The 18681-nt window shown below is 48.0% G+C and overlaps 1 protein-coding gene, 1 non-coding gene and 1 pseudogene across 3 annotated transcripts in view; 2 read left to right on the top strand and 1 right to left on the bottom strand.

Annotated features, from left to right (window-relative positions):
• LOC133239776 (ADAMTS-like protein 3) overlaps positions 1 to 13592 on the bottom strand; it is a 50581-nt gene extending 36989 nt beyond the window's left edge. Inside the window, exon 1 of one of the 2 annotated variants that reach the window (XR_009733958.1) lies at positions 12245 to 13592. The gene's annotated coding sequence lies outside the window, so the exon portion shown is untranslated. Of the gene's footprint in view, positions 1 to 7753; positions 7891 to 12244 lie in introns of those variants that run through there. The other variant, XM_061404038.1, reaches the window with a different exon arrangement.
• LOC133240186 (5S ribosomal RNA) lies at positions 7438 to 7556 on the top strand. The gene has a single exon (XR_009734165.1). It is a non-coding gene; the product is annotated as a 5S ribosomal RNA (ribosomal RNA).
• On the top strand, positions 11900 to 12018 carry LOC133240154 (5S ribosomal RNA; annotated as a pseudogene).
• Positions 13593 to 18681: the final 5089 nt, after the last annotated feature.

Below are 18681 nucleotides of genomic sequence, written 5' to 3'. Positions count from 1 at the left end.
AGGCCACCTGGAAACTAATCCCATCACCATAAAACCCGAGACTGAGAGCCACGCAGCAGAGCAGTTCTCCTGGATTCCCTTACCCTACTGCTCTCCACTCGGGTGCCCTTTCCCAATAAAATCTCTTGCTTTGTCAGCACATGTGTCTCCTTGGACAATTCATTTCCAAGCGTTAGACAAGAGCCCAGTTTCGGGCCCTGGAAGGGGTCCCTCTACCTGCAACAAATGGCGACTCTGGCGGGGACTCTTCTTCACTGAGACTGACATCCTGACCACTCGGGGTACTCAGGGGCCAGCTTGCCTGCCAATGGACCAGACCCAGTGGCCGCAACTGGTACCCTTTTGTCCCTGGTCTCCTCCTGATGCGGATAACTGGCCAGAGTGCCCTGACCAGTAAGGAACAAGAAACTTTATTGACCTCTCTCTCCTTCCCTCTCTCTTTCCTCTCCTTAACCCTTCCTATCCTTCCCCGTTTTTCTAGTCCCCCGGTCCTGGACCCAGGAATCTGGTCGAAGGGCCCTCAGCCTAAGCTGAGGATTGGAGACTGATCACCTCCCCTTGGCAGATAACTCGAATTCTGATTCTGTCTGGTCTGATTTCTGGTAGGGCCAAGTTCCTGTCCTCCCTTCTCTGGAGGCCCAGGGGTAAAGTCCCATAATGCCTGGGTATCTGCAGGTGGCAGGAGACGTCTGTAAGGCCACCCCTTTTACCCCCCTCTCCCACCTCCTCCCTCTTCTTTCAACCTGGCTTCCTTTCCTCCCTTTGAAATTTTTGAAGACCTGAGATATTTTCCTTTATCTGAAGTTCTGTGTCTCTATAGGAGGTTTACTGAGAGACTATATTCTTGTATTTAAGGGAGTGTCTGATGAGGACTTTCAGGTTTATATGTGCATGTTTTAATTCTGTGTTCTGTGTTGTGTTTTTTGATGGCCATTTTGCTTTGTCTGGCCACCATTTGGTTTAGACCTGCTGCCATTTTGTTAGAACTTGATTTTCTTTCCCTGTGCCTTGAGACCAGGGCTCTCAGGAACACTTATCTAGATCATCTCTAACTCCTGAAACTAAGGAAAAGGGGGAAAAGACATTAAAATTTTTATTTATTTCAACTTTTTTTTAATATAAATTAGTAAAGTTTATATTGTAGTATCAAATTCATGACTAAACTTAGAAAATGAAGCTAGGTCTTGCACTGTCTGTCTAAATATGTCGTGGTATGTCTTTGTCTCTGGGTAATATTTTTGAAGTTAATTTGTAAATGAGCTCTATTTAATTGGCTTAAAAAAAAGTAAGTGCTTACAAATCAAATAATTCTAAATTAAACAATAAATTCCAGGTTCATGTGAACTGGGAAATATTCAGTATTAAATATCTGATATTAATGTTTGTTTGTTGACCTATCTAATATAGACATGTCTTAGAGTAATTAACATTAAGTAGAATATTTTCATTGTACGTAGGTTTAATATAAGTTAAATATTATATCTGTTACAAGTTTGTCAACAAGGAAATTACCTCAAGTGAAGAAACTTCTAAAAAAATGTAAACGAGATATGAGCTTTTATATAAACTCTATTAAAAATAATTATTCTTTAGAAATATCTAAGATAGTCTCTCCAGATTGGCGTAACTTAAATTTCTAAGGGTTGTGCTGAGTGTGGTAAGTGTTGGAAGTCTATTGAATAGTTAGGTCATTTTCAAATAAAATAAGATTTTGAAACATTTACTACTAAACACTAATTTCCTTTTACAGAGAAACTAAAGAGATTTGGGACTATAAATGAATAATGTTTGGTGCCATCATAAAATGTTCTAAGGAAAAAAGGGTTTTAGAAATTATCACTGGTATTTATGCTCACCAATCTATAAAATGCTAATATAAAAGTTAGTTCTTGGTTGCTAGAGGAAAGTAGGAAGTGTGTTTTCAGTTAAAAAAAAAAAAAAAAGGTATGAAAAATACTAAAAAGAGTTATGCATGATCAGGATTTTCTAAAATGGGATTACAATTAGTTAGATACATTGATTTTGTTAGGAATGACACAGCCATAAGAAAACTGGTTAAAGCCAATTAGGTCCAAGATGGCAGAGCTGACTCTCACTAGTCCTTGAGCCTTGGTATTTACGCCCATTGTGACACATCAACAAGCTAAATGATACACCCATCAACGTTGACTAAATCTGACCAAATATTCTAAACGCGTTTAATTGATCTTTTTGATAAAACTTCCTAAATCGAATTCTTTTGAAGTTCTTTTGACCTCTAGCTAACTTTGGGGTGCTTCAGAAGGCCCCTGAAACATCCCAAAGAGAGATATTAAACTGTGTTTATTTGGTTGGTTAAATTACATGAAAAAGATCATCAAATGAGTAATAAATCCGCTCATGTTATAATGTATGGTAAAATTACTAATACAGATATCCTAGAAATTATATGGAGTTCTTAACATTCTGATATGTCCTGGTATTCTTATGGAAAACCTGATGACTTCACAAAAGTTAACAAAAGGACTGAATGAACCAGCGAATATGCTTATAACTTTTATGGTTTCTATCTGAAAAATTACAGGTTTGAATCAGGTTTTCAGGGAGTAGGGAAAACCTTCCTCTCAAACTAATTATGACAATACTTTGGTAAAATTAAACGTTATAAACAAAACAATTGAATTTTCTGACTCCTCCAAAAATTGGAAATTCTTAGGTTTCCAGTAAGTTTATCAAATGAGTTAGGAAGGTTATCTCACAAGTACAAAAATCTCAAGAAATTTTTGAGACCTTAAAAAGGGAAGAATTCAGCTAGATTTGTTAGGCAAAATCTGTGATAAGCCTTTGGTGTGAGTTTCTCAGCCCTGCTTTATTTTAAAAGTTCAGTCTGAGGTTCTATAAATGTTTCAGCAAAATATGATCAAGTGTGGTTATATAAATCATCAGACCAAAATTAATGAAAACAGACCTATTTTGTAAACAAGCTAGTCTTAATTTGGTTATATTTGATTAAAACGAGGGTAATTTTAGGGAGAAAAAGATGTTTCAATAAATGTTAAATCCCAGTTTTTTAACGGAAGTCTGCATGTAGTAAGACTCATTTCTTGGATAGTTCTTTGCTGTTACGTGATATTAATGTAAAATTGAATTGAATTCTTAAAGAATATCCTAAGTTTGTTTCTGAAGCTTATCTCAGTAATCTATCTTTGGATGAAGATCAGATGCCTCATGACCTGCAACCAGGACTGGAAAAAGACATAATTTAAGGGACTGTCTCCAACCTGGATGGAAGGACTTTTTTATCATCAGGATACACTACACTACACCAGGATGAGAAGACAAAGACATCAGAGGTAGACAGCTTGCCCAAGATGCTGGACCTGATTCGTTTGATCATTTATGTTTTCTTGACTTCTTAGACCTTTGCATATAAGTCAAATGCTTTTCTATCATAGGCCTGATTCTATGCTAGTTTTAGAAATCAATTTAATTGTTGGGTTTGTGGCAGATTACCTGTTTCTAGCTCTGGATTACCTTTGTAAATTTCTCTAATACAAGACTCTAACTGGTTGGTCCTGAGAAAATTTACTTTAAAAAAAATTATAGTCATATTCAGGTCACTGTGATATTACTAGTGGGATCCCCTCACCGGGCCAATTAATAATGTCAGCTCTGACTCTGGCCATAAATTTGAGCTTTTTTCTATTACTCAAGCTCAATCAGAGCAACAAGAAAAGTTTCAGCAAAGGAGGAAAAATCTCCCACAATTATGGGATGAATTTATATAGATAACACCAGGCTATGGTAATTTAGGTTTAAAGTCTCCTCTGTATTGGAAACAATTAAATCATACTAAGGACAATCAGTGTAGTAACACTAGAAAACTGGGCTATGTGCCTTATAGACAGTGCCAATATATAATTTCCCTGGAAGATATAGATTCTACAGAGCAGACTGAGTCAGATGACCTGAGATCTACTGTGCTACATCTAATGGAAGTTCTTAAGTCTTACTTGGGACTTTACTAATACTGCTGGCTATGTTATTTGTATTTCACCTGTTTTACAAAACTGCTGTTTCTTACACTGTCAAATTTGTGTCTGAGGCCTCTAATAATATATAGTCCCATATGAGATCGATAATGGTAACAGTGTAACTCTAGATATGGGAAGAAGCAACAAGAGGGAATATTTTCCTGGACCAAGAGGCTAGTAAGACAAGTGGTCCAGAGAATTTTGGATACTATTTTATGGCCTAGTCCAGTAACAGCACATTGAGTGGCCTATCAACAGAATCTTTGCCAAACCTGAGAATGGACATTCTCAGCACCATGGGATAAAATGGTCATGAAATGCCCCCTTCAAAATCATGGTCTAATTTATGAGCAAAAAGGGGCTCTGCCAACTGAAGACTGACACTTGCCATCTACACCTACAAAGATTAAATCATGACCACTGCAACTGCTGACTTTCAATGCTCCTGAAAGGAGTTCAGGGTGAAAATCAGGAATGATACACTCTGTACTCTGGGAAAAACTGGCAGAACAGGCCTTCAGATAGTTAGATCTTTTCAGGAGAAGATTTTATGAGTCCAAATTCTTGCATCTTCTCATACCTAGAGAAACACTGACGTCATTAACGGCGAAATCTGCTTTGGCTATTAAGGAAAAGTTTATAATTAAAAGTCAAAATAGAGTAGCTATGGTTCAGATATCCTGGGAAATAACTAGGTGATGCTATGGGTGTACTATAGACCTTGTATTGCTAAACACTTGAGTTTTCTGAGTCCTGGCAGGCTTGGATGCCACCATTCTCAAAACAATGTCTTCTGGAAGCTAGTAACTGCAACCTTACTTTTTATAAAACTGGCAACTGGCTACTTGGCTAGTTGCCTAGTTTTTCAGGCCTATTCTAAAAAGAAATGAGATTTATTTTGTCTACTAAATTCCAGTTATCACTCCTCCAAATACTTCTAATTGGGTCTGTTACACCAAAATGGCAGACCAAAGGATTGAGATTTTAATCATACAAGGCTCAGATCTAGGACTTGGAACTCAGGAATACTTTCAAGTCAGTGTCTATTCTCCAAGCTGAGGCAGTCCTATGCTCCATTTTGACAGGAAATTATCATAATCATAGTTGCCTCATTCCCTAAATTAAAACTGAACAGAACTCTGTGGGGCTCTGGAGTAGAGATCTGTTCTGTGTTCTCCATTTCTTGTCTGTAGGATATAGGCTTCATTCAGCCTCCTTGACCTTCCCTGAGTTCCAAAGGGTGGATTCAAACAATTGCTAATCAGGGAAGGGAGGAGATACAGAAACAGGAGAAACAAAGTTTGGTACAGCCTCCAGACAGAGTCCTGGTTCCTACTCAAAGAAATATGAATACCAATGTCTTTGAGTTTTTCTACAGAACTGGAGCCCCCACCCAGGTGGAGGATGGTAACCTCAGACTGAACACAAGATTGCTGGAGCACAGCTCTGTTCCCTCACCAGCAACCAATCAAAAAGGGTCACAAATCCTGCAACCCTCACCCCAAATGTTGCCTTCTGTTTCCGGGGACCAGAGATGACCATCCTGTTAGGTCTCCTGTTTGCCCCTGTCTATTTCATCTCTGAGAGGGGCCAACAGTTTCAAACTAAATTGCTGTTATTACAAGAGTGAATGCTGGTTTCAGGCAAAAAAATACCTTGACTTAGATCTGGTACAGAGAGACTTCTGCTCTGCTAGGCAGGCCTATGCCCATGCACAGCAGGAAGAAGTTACAGAAGAAAGAGACCTCCGCCCCAATTCCCAAGAAGTATCTTGAGTATGGAGTCTCTAAGGGGGGAGTTGTTAGGGGAAGCACACTGATTGAAACTGCCCACCCTGGCCAGGCACCATAGTAACCATTTGCATGAGTTGTTTTATAACAGGAGATCCTGATAAGGAATACAGAACTAATAAGCCACCACCAACTGGAAAAGTCTGGGAAAAGTCTAAAGGAGACACCGCGTGTCCATCCACTTCCCAGAATCCCTCTCACTAGCATCCATCTTGGCTGAGCAATGTGTGCGCCACCAGGCAAGACTGAATTAGAACGATTGGCCAAAGGCCACCTGGAAACTAATCCCATCACCATAAAACCCGAGACTGAGAGCCACGCAGCAGAGCAGTTCTCCTGGGTTCCCTTACCCTACTGCTCTCCACCCGAGTGCCCTTTCCCAATAAAATCTCTTGCTTTGTCAGCACATGTGTCTCCTTGGACAATTCATTTCCAAGCGTTAGACAAGAGCCCAGTTTCGGGCCCTGAAAGGGGTCCCTCTTCCTGCAACAATTCCATTTATATGAGGTATGTTAAGTTCATAGAGACAGAAAGTAGGATGGCTTTTGCCAGGGGATGGGGTAAGACATATTATGACAATCTATCTCCAGAACTTTTCTCATTTTGCAAAACTGAAAGTCTGAGCACACTAAATAATAACTCTCCATTCTCTGTCAGCAAATCATTGACAGTGGTTTCCTCCCAGGAAAAAAAAAGAATTCTGGGAGTGCCTGATGGAAACATAGTTCTACATTTTTTGAATTTTCTATAATAAAAATGCACCAATGAGTTACTTTTAAAATACAATTTTTGAAAAAGCTAAAACCATTATTTACAGAGAAAAAAAGAAAAGAAAAGACCACAGCCAAAATGTTTTGCCGAATGAGTTCTGAAAAACCTTAAGCAAACAAGCAAGTTGCAGTAATAGGAAACTGAAAGCTTTCCAGTTAGTGAAAACCAGCTAAACAAACTGATACCCAAACCAAACACAGAGATCACATAAACAAACGTGAATTAAATCTGTGCTTGGCCAGTGACATGGTGGAGGGGCGGGGAGCGGGGGTAGGGGAGGGGTCCACAGGGCGAAGGGGCGGGGCTGAGGCGCTCAGGTCGACCGCGCTAGTGGCTCCCGGTGGGTTTGGGCACTGTGCAGGTGCCCTGCAGGATGGGCGCTCAGGCCACGCCTGGGCCACGCCTAGGCCCGCAGGAGGCTCAGAGGCCCGCGGGCAGCGAGGTGCGGGCCGCCGCAGGCCCCGAAGCCAGACACCTCCGGAGCCGCGTGGCACTGAGCAGCGAACTGGATGAGGGGAGGTCCACGGAACGGGGCCGGGCCTGGAGAGATCCAGGGTGGGAGGGCGGCGAGACCTCCGCGCCCCTCACCCCAACCCCCAGGACCCGCAGGCACGCACGGCAGGCCGCTAGGGGTCCCGGAAGCCCTCCGGGCCCCCGGGCCCGGCCAGGCGGTTGCTGGCCGTGGTGGGTGGCGGTGTTCAGGGGCGTGGCGGCGTCGGCAGGCAGGAGTCCGGTCGCGGGTCGTGCGGCTCGAGTACAGCGCGCGCCCCGTGGAAGGTGCGGCCGTCTTGCCCGACCGGCAGGACAGAGCGAAAGGGAGGCGCAGCGCAGGGCTTTCAGGGAGCCCGGAGGTAGCCGCCTCCGTCTACGACCATACCACCGTGAACGCGCCCGATCTCCTCTGATCTCGGAAGCTAAGCAGGGTCGGGCCTAGTTAGTACTTGGATGGGAGACCGCCTGAGAATACCGGGTGCTGTAGGCTTTTGGCCTCCCCTGTTCTTTAGCCCCCGTACCTCCGGCATGGCTGTCTCCGCAAGCCCCACCTGCCCCTGGCGCCCCTCGCACGCCACCGCGCCCAGAGCCGGCGTTACTCAAAGGCACCGGCGTCCCAAATCTTGGGCGCCCGCAGCCCCAGCCCCTCCCGGGATGGGTGGCCGGGGCCCGACTCCCGCTGCAGACCTGGGTTGCCTCCGCGCGGCCCGCGAGCCCCTCCGCATTCTGCTTCTAGGAAACCAGACGACCTGCGGGTCTCCGTCTGGGGCTCCCTTGGCATGCCGCAGGCCATCCCCGGGGCTGCACCAGCCCCAGCCCCAGCCCCAGCCTCGCAGGCGATCGCGCGTGCTCGCGCGCGCCCGCGCACACACACAGATACTTGTGCACAGATGGTGCATGTATCTTGTTGAATTATAGTTTTGGTGGATATATGCCTGGGAGTGGGACTGCTGAATAATACGGCAGTTCTATTTTTAGTTTTTTGAGGAACCTCCATACTCTTTTCCATAGTCACTGTAACCAACTCACATTCCTACTAACAGTAGAGGAGACTTCCCTTTTCTCCACATCCTCTCCAGCATTTGTTATTTACAGACTTTTTAATGAGGACCATTCTGAACTAATGTGAAGTGGTACCTCCTTGTAGTTTTGAGTTGGTTTCTCCAATAATTAGTGATGTTGAGCAAGAGGACCTGTTTAAAATGCAGATCCAATTCTATCACCTCCCTGCTAAACACTGCTCTTGTATTTTCCCGTCATATTTAACATACGACCAAATCCCTTCATTGCTTGGTTCCTTTCTTCTCTGATTTCTTTTCACTGGAATGCCCTTTGCACTCTTTTGGTTACATCCCATAGGGCATTTTTCATTTCTTGAATGTACTAAGTTTCCCTTGTCACATAGCCTTCCAAGATACTGTTGTACCTGCCTGAAATTCTTCTTGCATCTTACCCTAGTCGGTTCAACCTATGGATCTCAACTCAATTATTACTCTGAAAACCCTTCTCTGACACCCAGGTTTGGTCAGGAAAGAGTCCTCTATATACGTTCTCAAAGTATCTGCCCATTATTTATCATTAGATTAGTCTCAGTGAAAGCAGGAACTGTGTGTCTTCTTATCTCAGCATTCTATTTCCAGAAACCTATTACATGCCTATGAGCTCATTGTAGATGCTCAATATTTATTCAGTATGTGAAAGACAGAAAAGTTCTTTGAAGCCTCAACTTTTCCCTTGGCTCAGCACTTTTGATCTCTTTGTATCTTTGTCAATTCAATTCTTTTCTTTATTCGGTTGAGGTGCACCCTATATTCAAGGCACAACCTAAGGCATTAAAAAATATCAATAAACATAGGTTTTTGCTTTCAAGGAACCCGTACATCAGATTTCTATCATTGAGGGTTTTTAAAATGCTCTAGAACCATGTGAACTTCTGGTATTTTCCACTTTCATTTCAAAGAAAGATCATTTTACTTATATAGCAAAGGTTGAAACCTTCAAACTTTTAGTCCAATACTTATATCTTTAGCATTTCAGGCAGTGCTTGTGGTTCCCTCTGTAGGTGTGTGGCTCTTCCAGAAATGTGAAGATCTTCCATAGTCCTCAGACTTTTGTGTGATTTGGAATCATCAAGAAAGTTTCCAGTTATAGGTTCCAGACCACCACCTCAGTCAGTAGCTAATGGAGTGCATTCCAGGAATATGCATTTTTCAGCAGCATCACTGGTGATTCTGTTGCTACAGACTCAATGCAGGGGGCAGGGCCTGGACTGTCCACTGGGTCTGATGTGGAATGGAAAGAAGGGCTTCCCCACCACTGTTTATAGCCCTGTGACTATAAACGGTCCCCAAACAAGAATCAGACAAACAAGATAATCCCAGACTGTAGTCAATGAGATGAAGGAACTAAGCAACTGGTTGAGATAGAGCCAAGGGGAAAGGTTGCTCTTTTTTTCTCCACCTCTACTCCTTTCTTCCTTGATGCCTTAGTGATTCATAATGGAGATCTGAAATAAAGTTGACAATATTCATAGTTGTTGAATAAAGATTTTGCATTTAACCAACTCTAAAAAAATGAAGAAAGTTTCACCTGCCACATGTTTCTTTAAAATAGTCCATTGCTTTTCAATTCTGGGTTTTCTCCATTGCCTAGTTCAAGTAGCCTTAATAGTAAAAGTAAAATAAAACTAAATAAAGATTCAAATATACCAACAAAGGAAACCTTCCGTTTCTTAAATCATCTTTCCACTTAGTAGAACACGAGATCTTTTCTTTGTATTTTGACTAGGGAATTAGCAGTATCGTGGCTCAGATGGGAAGGAATCTGCCTGCAGGAGACTCGGGTTTGATCCCTGGGTCGGGAAGATCCCCTGGAGAAGGGAATGGCGACCCACACCAGTATTCTTGCCTGGGAAATTCCACAGACAGAGGAGCCTGACGGGCCACAGTCCATGAGTGGCGTAAAAGTTGGCCACAACTTAGCAACTAAGAACAGAAGTATTTCCAAGGGCCACATTCAAGAGATTTGGAACTCTTGCTTGACTCCCTCATGTTGACCATGTTGACTAGGCAGCAGATAGCAGCTGAGTCATCTGTACAATTAACAAAGAATGTGTCATTCTGTTCTATACTTCCTGTACTGTAGGAAGAGACTGTACAGAGCAGACGTCTGGACTTGTACAGGACTTTTGGTGCTTTAGAGGATTACAGTTGTAGCACCATCAATGACCGCCAGAGTTCGCAGGATGGCTGCCCTCAAAGTCTGAGTCCAGACATGTCCAGTATTTTAGGGTATATCAGATGAGTAAGAGTGCATTTACCCTTCACTATGTCTCCATAGAAAGTTGCTTTGGGTTTGGAGGTACACACACACACACACACACACACACAGATACAAACACACACACACACACACACACACACCCCACCGCCAAGACTGGTCAAGAGCTGGAAATCACAGGTAAGGGAGACAGAGAAAGAGGGAGAGAGAGAGACAGCAAGAGGACCCACAGGCTTCCCCACCCCCGGCCTCCCCCCTCCACTCTGGGTATCTGCCCGGCCCCAAGTCGACTTGACCCCACCCTCGCCCACCGACACACTCACACACACACTCTCACACACTCACCCTCTGGCCTTGGGGCGGGGTCTCGCCTTAGGTAGCCAAGCCAAAGGGGACCTTTGAGACCACGGCTACGAGGAAGTCTTGGGGTCTCCACGGGCGAACGCCAGCCCTAGGGCACCGCGTCCAGCCAGGGCCCGGCCCAAGGCTGACGCCCCCTCCCTTGGGGAAGCTGCTTCTTCCGCAGGGCCTCCCTCTGTGGTGCGTCACGGTCTGTGCCAGTATGTCTGTCTCAGGTCGGATGCCATCTTCTCTCCCCTGTCTGTCTCTCTTTGCCGCCTCTGTCAGTCGCTCTGTGTCTCCCTCTCTGTCTCTGCCTCCCTGTGCCTGTGTGCTTTCGCGCGCGCGTCTGTCTGTCTGTCTGTATCTCCCTCCCGTCGTCTTCGAGTCTGTCTCTGAACCTTCGTCTCTTTCTGCCTCTGTCTCTCCTGACACCCTGCCGCCCGTCCGTTCCTCTGGCCCCGCCTCTCACAGGTGTTATGGCTCTGGCTGAGGAGCTTGCGCCGGCCGGCTGTCTCCCTTCGCGTGGGTGCGTGCGAGTGTCTGGGCGTCTGTCCGTGTCTGTCCTGCCTGTGGCTCGTCTGCTCTCCCAGGAAGGTCGTGTGCCTGGCCGGCGGTGTGGGGGCAAGGGGGCCCTCGGTAGGGCGAAGGGGCTGGGTTGAGGCGCTCCGATCGACGGCGCAGGTGGCTCTGGTGGGTTTGGGCAGCGGGCAGGGGCCGGGCAGGATGGGCGCTCAGGGCCCCGGCTGGGCTGTGCCTAGGCCCGCAGGAGGCTCCGAGGCCCCCGGGCCGCGGCGGGCCCCGAAGCCAGACAACCTCCGGGGCGGGGCCGAGTGTCCCTGAGCAGCGAACTGGATGGGGGGAGGCCCGCCGAGCGGGGCCGGGCCTGGAGAGGCCCAGGGCGGGAGGGCGCCGAGACCTCCGCGCCCCTCACCCGACCCCCCAGGCCCCGCACGCACACACGCATGCCCGGCCGCTGGGGGTCCCGGAAGCCCTCCGGGCCCCCAGCCCGGCCAGGCGCTTACTGGCCGGGGGTGGTGGCGGTGTTCGGGGGTGTGGCGGCTTCGGCAGGCCGGAGTCCGGTCGCGGGTCGTGCGGCTCGAGTACAGCGCGCGCCCGCTTGGAGAGCTGCGGCCAGCTGGTTCGACTGGTACGTCAGAGCGAAAGGGAGTCGCAGCGCAGGGGTTCTTAGGGCGCCCGGCGGCAGCCGCCTCCGTCTACCGCCATACCACCCTGAAGGCGCCCGATCTCGTCTGATCTCGGAAGCTAAGCAGGGTCTGACCTAGTTAGTACTTGGATGGGAGACCGCATGGGAATACCGCGTGCTGTAGGCTTTTTGCCTCCCCTCTCCTTTAGCCCCCGGCACCCCCACCCACCCCCCACCCCCAGCCCTCTGCGGCGTTACTGGCGCCGCAAGCCCCAGCGGCCCCTGGCCGCTCGCACCCCACCTCACTCACAGCCGCAGGCGCCCTTGAAGGCAGCGGCGACCCGACTCTTGGGCCCCCGCACCCCCAGCCCCTCCCGGGGTGGGTGGCCGGTGCCCCGACTCCCGCTGCAGACCTGGGTTGCCTCCGCGAGGCCCGCAAGCCCCTCCGCATTGAGCTTCCAGGAAACCAGACGACCTGGGGGTCTCCATCTGGGGCTCTCTTGGCAGGCCTCCAGCAATCCCGGGGTCTGCACCAGCTCCAGCACCAGCCCCAGCTCCAGCCCCAGCTCCAGCCCCACCCCCAGCCTCGCAGGACGTCGCGCGTGCTCGCGCGCAAACGTAAGCACACACAGATAAATGTGCACAGATGGTGCATGTATTTTGTTGAGTTACAGTTTGCCTGGGAGTGGTACTTCTTTCTAGTTTTAGTTTTTTGAGGAACCTCCATACTCTTTTCCATAGTGGCTGTACCAACTCACATTCCTACTAACAGTAAAGGAGAGTTCCCCTTTCTCCACATCCTCTCCAGCATTTGTAATTTACAGACTTTTCAATGAGGACCATTCTGACTAATGTGAAGTGGTACCTCGTTGAAGTGGTACCTAGTTTGGACTTGAGTTTCTCCAATCGTTAGTGATGTCGAGCAAGATGACCTTTTAAACATTCAGATCCAATCCTATCACCTCCCTGCTAAAACTGCTCTTGTATTTTCCCATCATACTTAATATCCGACCAAATCCCTTCATTGCTTGGTCCCCACTTTCTTCTCTGATTTCTTTTCACTGGAATGCCCTTTGCACTCTTTTGGTTACACCCCATAGGGCATTTTTCATTTCTTAAATGTACTATGTCTCCCTTGTCACATAGCCTTCCAAGATATTATTTTACCTGCCTGAAATTCTTCCTGCATCTTACCCTAGTTTACGTTGGTTCAACCTATGGATCTCAACTCAATTATGACTCTGAAAAGCCTTCTCTGACACCCAGTTTTTGGTGAGGGAAGAGTCCTCTATATAATTTCTCAAAGTATCTGCCTGTTATTTATCATTAGATTAGTCTCAGTGAAAGCAGGAAATGTGTGTCTTCTTCTCTCAGCATTCTATTTCCAGAAACTTATTACATGCCTATGAGCTCATAGTAGGTGCTCAATATTTATTCAGTGTGTGAAAGACAGAAAAGTTCTTTGAAGCCTCAACTTTTCCCTTGGCTCGGAACTTTTGATCTCTTTGTATCTTTGTCAATTCAATTCTTTTCTTTTTTCTGGTGATGTGCACACTGTATTCAAGGCACAACCTAAGGCATGAAGACATATCAATAAATATAGGTTCTTACTTTCAAGGAACTCATACATCCAATTTCTATCATTTAGGGTTTTTAAAATGCTCTAGAAAATGTGGACTTTCAGTATCATCCATTTCATTTCAAAGAAAGATAATTTTACTTACATATCAAAGGTGGAGACCAATACTTAGACATTAACCATTTCAGGCAACTCTTGTGGTTCCTTCTGTAGGTGTGTGGCTCTTCCAGAAATGTGAAGATCTTCCATAGTCCTCAGACTTTTGTGTGATTTGGAATCACCAAGAAAATTTCCAGCTATAGGTTCCAGACCACCACCTCAAACAGTCAGTAGCAAATGGAGTGGATGCCAGGAATATGCATTTTTCAGCAGCATCACTGGTGATTCTGTTGCTACAGACTCAATGCAGGGGGCAGGGCCTGGACTGTCCACTGGGTCTGATGTGGAATGGAAAGAAGGGCTTCCCCACCACTGTTTATAGCCTCCTGACTAGAAACGGTCCCCAAACAAAAATCAGACAAACAAGATAATCCCACATCGTAGTCTATGAGATGAAGGAACTAAGCAGCTGGTTGAGATGAGGCCAAGGGAAAGGTTGCTCTTTTTTTCTCCACCTCTACTCCTTTCTTCCCTGATGGATGCCTCAGTGATTCATAATGGAGATTTGAAATAAAGTTCACAATAGCCATATTGGTTGGATAAAGATTTTGTATTTAACCAACTCTAAAAAACAAAGAATGTTTCACCTGCCACATGTTTCTTTAAAAAAGTCGATTGCTTTTCAATTCTGGGTTTTCTCCATTGCCTTGTTCAAGTAGCCTTAATAGTAAAAATAAAACTAAATAAAGATTCAAATATACCAACAAAGGAAACCTTCCATTTCTTAAATCATCTCTGCACTTAGTAGAACACTAGCTCTTTTCTTCGTATTTCGACTAGGGAATTAGCAGTATCATAGCTCAGATAGAAAGGAATCTGCCTGCAAGAGACTCGGGTTTGATCCCTGGGTCGGGAAGATCCCCTGGAAAAGGAAATGGTGACCCACACCAGTATTCTTGCCTGGGAAAAGCCACAGAGGTGCCTGACTGGCCGCAGGCCATGGGTCGCATCAAAGTTGGGCACAACTTAGCAACTAAGAACAGAAGTATTTCCAAGGGCCACATTCAAGGGATTTGGAACTCTTGCTTGACTCCCTCATGTTGACCATGTTGACTAGGCAGCAGATAGCAGCTGAGTCATCTGTACAATTAAAAAAGAATGTGTCATTCTGTTCTATACTTTCCTGTACTGTAGGAAGACACTGTACAGAGCAGATGTCTGGACTTGTACAGGACTTTTGGTGCTTTAGAGGATTACAGTTGTAGCACCATCAATGACTGCCAGAGTTGGCAGGAAGGCTGCCCTTAAACTCTGAGTCCAGACATGTCCAGTGTTTTAGGGTATATCAGATGAGTAAGAGTGCATTTACCCTTCACTACATCTCCATAGAAAGTTGCTTTGGGTTTGGAGGTACACACACACACATACACACACACACAACACGCACTGCCCCCTAGACAGGTCAAGAGCTGGAAACCACAGGTAAGGGAGACGGAGAAAGAGGGAAAGAGAGACAGCAAGAGGACCACGCAAGCTTCCCAACCCACGGCCTCCACACCCTCCCCCCTCCACTCTGGGTATCCACCCTGCCCCAAGTCTACCTGACTCTACCCTCGCCCACCGACACACACACACACACACACACACACACACACACACACACACACAGTCTCTCTCTCACCCTCTGGCCTAGGGGCGGGGGCTGGTTCCCACCTTAGGTAGCCAAGCCGAAGGGGACCTTTGAGACCTTGGCTGCGAGGAAGTCTTGGGGTCCCCACGGGTGACCGCCAGCCCCAGGGCACCGCGTCCAGCCATCCAGGCGGGGCCCGGCCCAAGGCTGATGCCCCCTCCCTTGGGGGAGCTGCTTCTTCCGCGCGGCCTCCCTCTGAGGTGGCTCACAGTCTGTGCCAGTGTGTCTATCTCGGGTCAGATGCCATCCTCTCTCCCCTGTCTGTCTCCCGTTTGCCGTCTCTCTGTCACTCGCTCTCTGTCCCCCTCTCTCTGTCTCTGCGTCCCTGTGTGTGTGTGTGTGTGTGCGCGCGCGCGCGCGTGCACACATGATTCTGTCTGTCTGTCTGTATCTCCCTCTCGCCATCTTCGAGTCTGTCTAGGAACCTTCATCTCTTTCTGCCTCTGTCTCTCCCGACAGCCGGCCGCCCGTCCGTTCCTCTGGCCCCGGCCTCTCACAGGTGCTATGGCTCTGGCTGAGGAGCTTGCGCCGGCCGGCTGTCTCCCTTCGCGTGGGTGCGTGCGAGTGTCTGGGCGTCTGTCTGTGTGCCTGCCTGTGGCTCATCTGCTCTCTCAGGAAGGTCGTGTGCTTGGTGGGCGGCGTAGGGGCAAGGGATCCTCGGTGGGGCGAAGGGGCGGGGCTGAGGCCCTCCAGTCCACCGCGCTGGTCGCTCCCAGTGGGTTGGGCACTGGGCAGGGGCCGGGCAGGATGGGCGCTCAGGGCCCCGGCTGGGCAGTGCCTAGGCCCGCAGGAGGCTCAGAGGCGCGGGCCTCGAAGCCAGACACCTCCCGGGCCACGTTGGCCCTGAGCAGCGAACGGGATGCCGGGAGGCCCGCCGAGCGGGCCGGGCCTGGAGAGGCCCAGGGCGGGAGGGCGCCGAGACCTCCGCGCCCCTCACCCCACCCCCCAGGGCCCGCACGCACGCCCTGCAGCTGGGGGTCCCGGAAGCCCTCCGGCCCCCGGGCCCGACCAAGCGGTTGCTGGCCGCGGGTTGGCGGTGTTCAGGGGCGTGGCGGCTTTGGCAGGCCGAGGGGTCGTGTGGCTCAAGTACAGCACGCGCCCCCATGGTGAGGTGCGGCCGGCTGGCCCGACTGGCATGTCTGACATGTCAGAGCGAAAGAGAGGCGCATCGCAGGGCTTTTAGGGCACCCGGCGGCAGCCGCCTCCGTCTACCGCCATACCACCCAGCACACCCGATCTCAAGGTTTCACATTTGATGGTGGTCTTGTTATCTGGTAGCTCTTCCCGTAAAGCTGGCAGCTGAGGGAATGAGGTAAGTGTAAAATTGAGTAACAATAGACTGTCCAATCTGTGAATGTGGTGCTCTGTGAATCCATAGGTCTAAGGAGAGACTGGCAGGTGCTCACCGGGAGTACCTGTCCTCTTGACGGCGTTTCTGTCATCGAATGTGCCCTTGCTGCTCTAGTGTGACTGCCCTCCCCCACCCCCCACCCCAGGTGGCAGGGACCCCCGCGTGGCAGCCCCCAGGCTCGCTCTCTCCAGCTCATTCACCCTCTAGAAGTTTCCCCAGACCCTCAGTACGAGTGGGCGCTGCTGCGGGTGTGAGTGTGTGTCCTCGTGCCCCATGTGACATTGCACGACTAACCGCACTCTGTGTTTGCACGCTTCCTCCCGCGCTCGTGGGACCGGGCAGCATGGCGGGAACGCAGAGGCTGGATTCCGCTACAGTCAGGACTTGCTCCTGCTGAGCTTCGGGGTGAGTACAGGCCGGCCTGGTCTCGCAGGGGCATGGAGCCCACTTCCCCGGAGTGGAGGATCAGCGGGTCTCCAGAGGTCAGCCCGGGAGAGCCCTCAGCAGCAAAGAACGTGACCCTGGTGCCCCGCTGCCCCCGGAGTGGTCTCAGAGCACTGCTGAGGCTCCCTCGCGTCCGCGCACGGGTGTCCCTCCCACAGCGGCAGTGCTCCCGGCCATGCCCTGCGTGCACGTTCTCGGAGGGAACAGGGCCCAGAGCATCAGGGTTCACGAGGCTGCCCTGCCCTGGGCCTCTCTGTGCGGAGGCCAGCGTTTCACACGGAGGTGCACTGGCATCTGGGGCTCGGCTGCCACTGAGGGGCCACCCTCCCTTGCAGGTGCTGCTCTGGGTGGTCCTCTGGTGGGTCTGGCCCGGGGGCCCAGCCCTGCTCGAGCCACTCTGAGGGCAGGAGGCTGTCTGCTCTGTCCTGTTCACATCTCAGCTAGAAAGCTGGATTGGTCTTTTGAGGTTTTTTTACCAGCAGCTTTTAGCTATATGTGAGAATAAAGTCAGCCACAGAGTTCTCTCCTTGATCTGCTTGGTCCTCCATGTTTCTCTGAATCCTCAAAGCAGCTGAAGCCCAGAATGGGGTGGGGGGTGTGTCTGGAGGGGCAGGGGCTCAGGCACCAGCTGCCATCCCAGGACTGACTCGTCTGTGTGTTTGTTTCCAGTTTACCCGCACTAATTCTCCAGATAATTATACAGCGTCCAGTATAGGACAAACACTACATTTTGAACTCGATGCAATCTTTACTCTGTTAATACTTATTACATGGACCCGAAGATTTTTAGTTTTTAATTAGTGAAAAATTCATGAATACCATAGAGAAAATATTTTAGACTTTAATGTTTCTTATATTTATGTAAACTTATGACTTCATTTATATTATTACTTATTCTTGTATATTCAGGCTATAAATAACCTTTCAGATCAATGCATGTTCTGATACCTGATTTTAGTCTTTCAAATGAATGTACGGTAGTACTTGTCTGTATAAATCCTATGAACAAATATAGGGCTTTTGTAAATAATGCATTTATTGTAATTATTGTTTAATTTTTAAATGTTAAACCACGAGAGAAGGGGTTTTCCTACGATTGTAAAATCATTATGACATGGTGTGCATTATCCTTCCAGAATGTAACCAAGCTCTCCAACAATCACTCTGAAATAAGCAAACTTAATTTCAACCAATTGTTATTGGATTTTGACTGGCCTAAACTGTACTTTTTCTAGCAAGAAATGCTTTTTGTCCACAGCGTGAGGTGATTTAAAAGTACTGAGTGTTAAATGTGAGCTTCTAATGAAATTTGGGCTGAAAGGATGACTAGAAGAAGACTATGAAAATCTCTCCCATAACCTAGTCTCTGTGGACCTGGATCCCTCTGTGGACCTGGATCCCTCTTCCCTGGTGAGACTCTTCGGGGACCAATCGTGATGCCCTGCACCCACTGTGGAGCCATCGAGCTGGACAGTGAAGGTGCCACTTCCCAGACAGCATAGTGCAGCTCTGACAAAGGCTTTATTTTTATGTAAATCATCTTTTTACATCTGTTTGTAAACATGTTTAAAGAATGGACCTAAGCATACATTTTTAGATTGTGATGACATAGCCATACTGGATTGTATAAGTAGCAAATGTAACTTTTACTTCTTCAGCGGCACATTAAAAGCCAGCAAGAGATGCG

The sequence above is a fragment of the Bos javanicus genome, chromosome 27 (genome assembly GCF_032452875.1).
Source record: "Bos javanicus breed banteng chromosome 27, ARS-OSU_banteng_1.0, whole genome shotgun sequence".
Taxonomy (NCBI): domain Eukaryota; kingdom Metazoa; phylum Chordata; class Mammalia; order Artiodactyla; family Bovidae; genus Bos; species Bos javanicus.
This window is presented reverse-complemented; position numbering and strand designations above follow the sequence as displayed.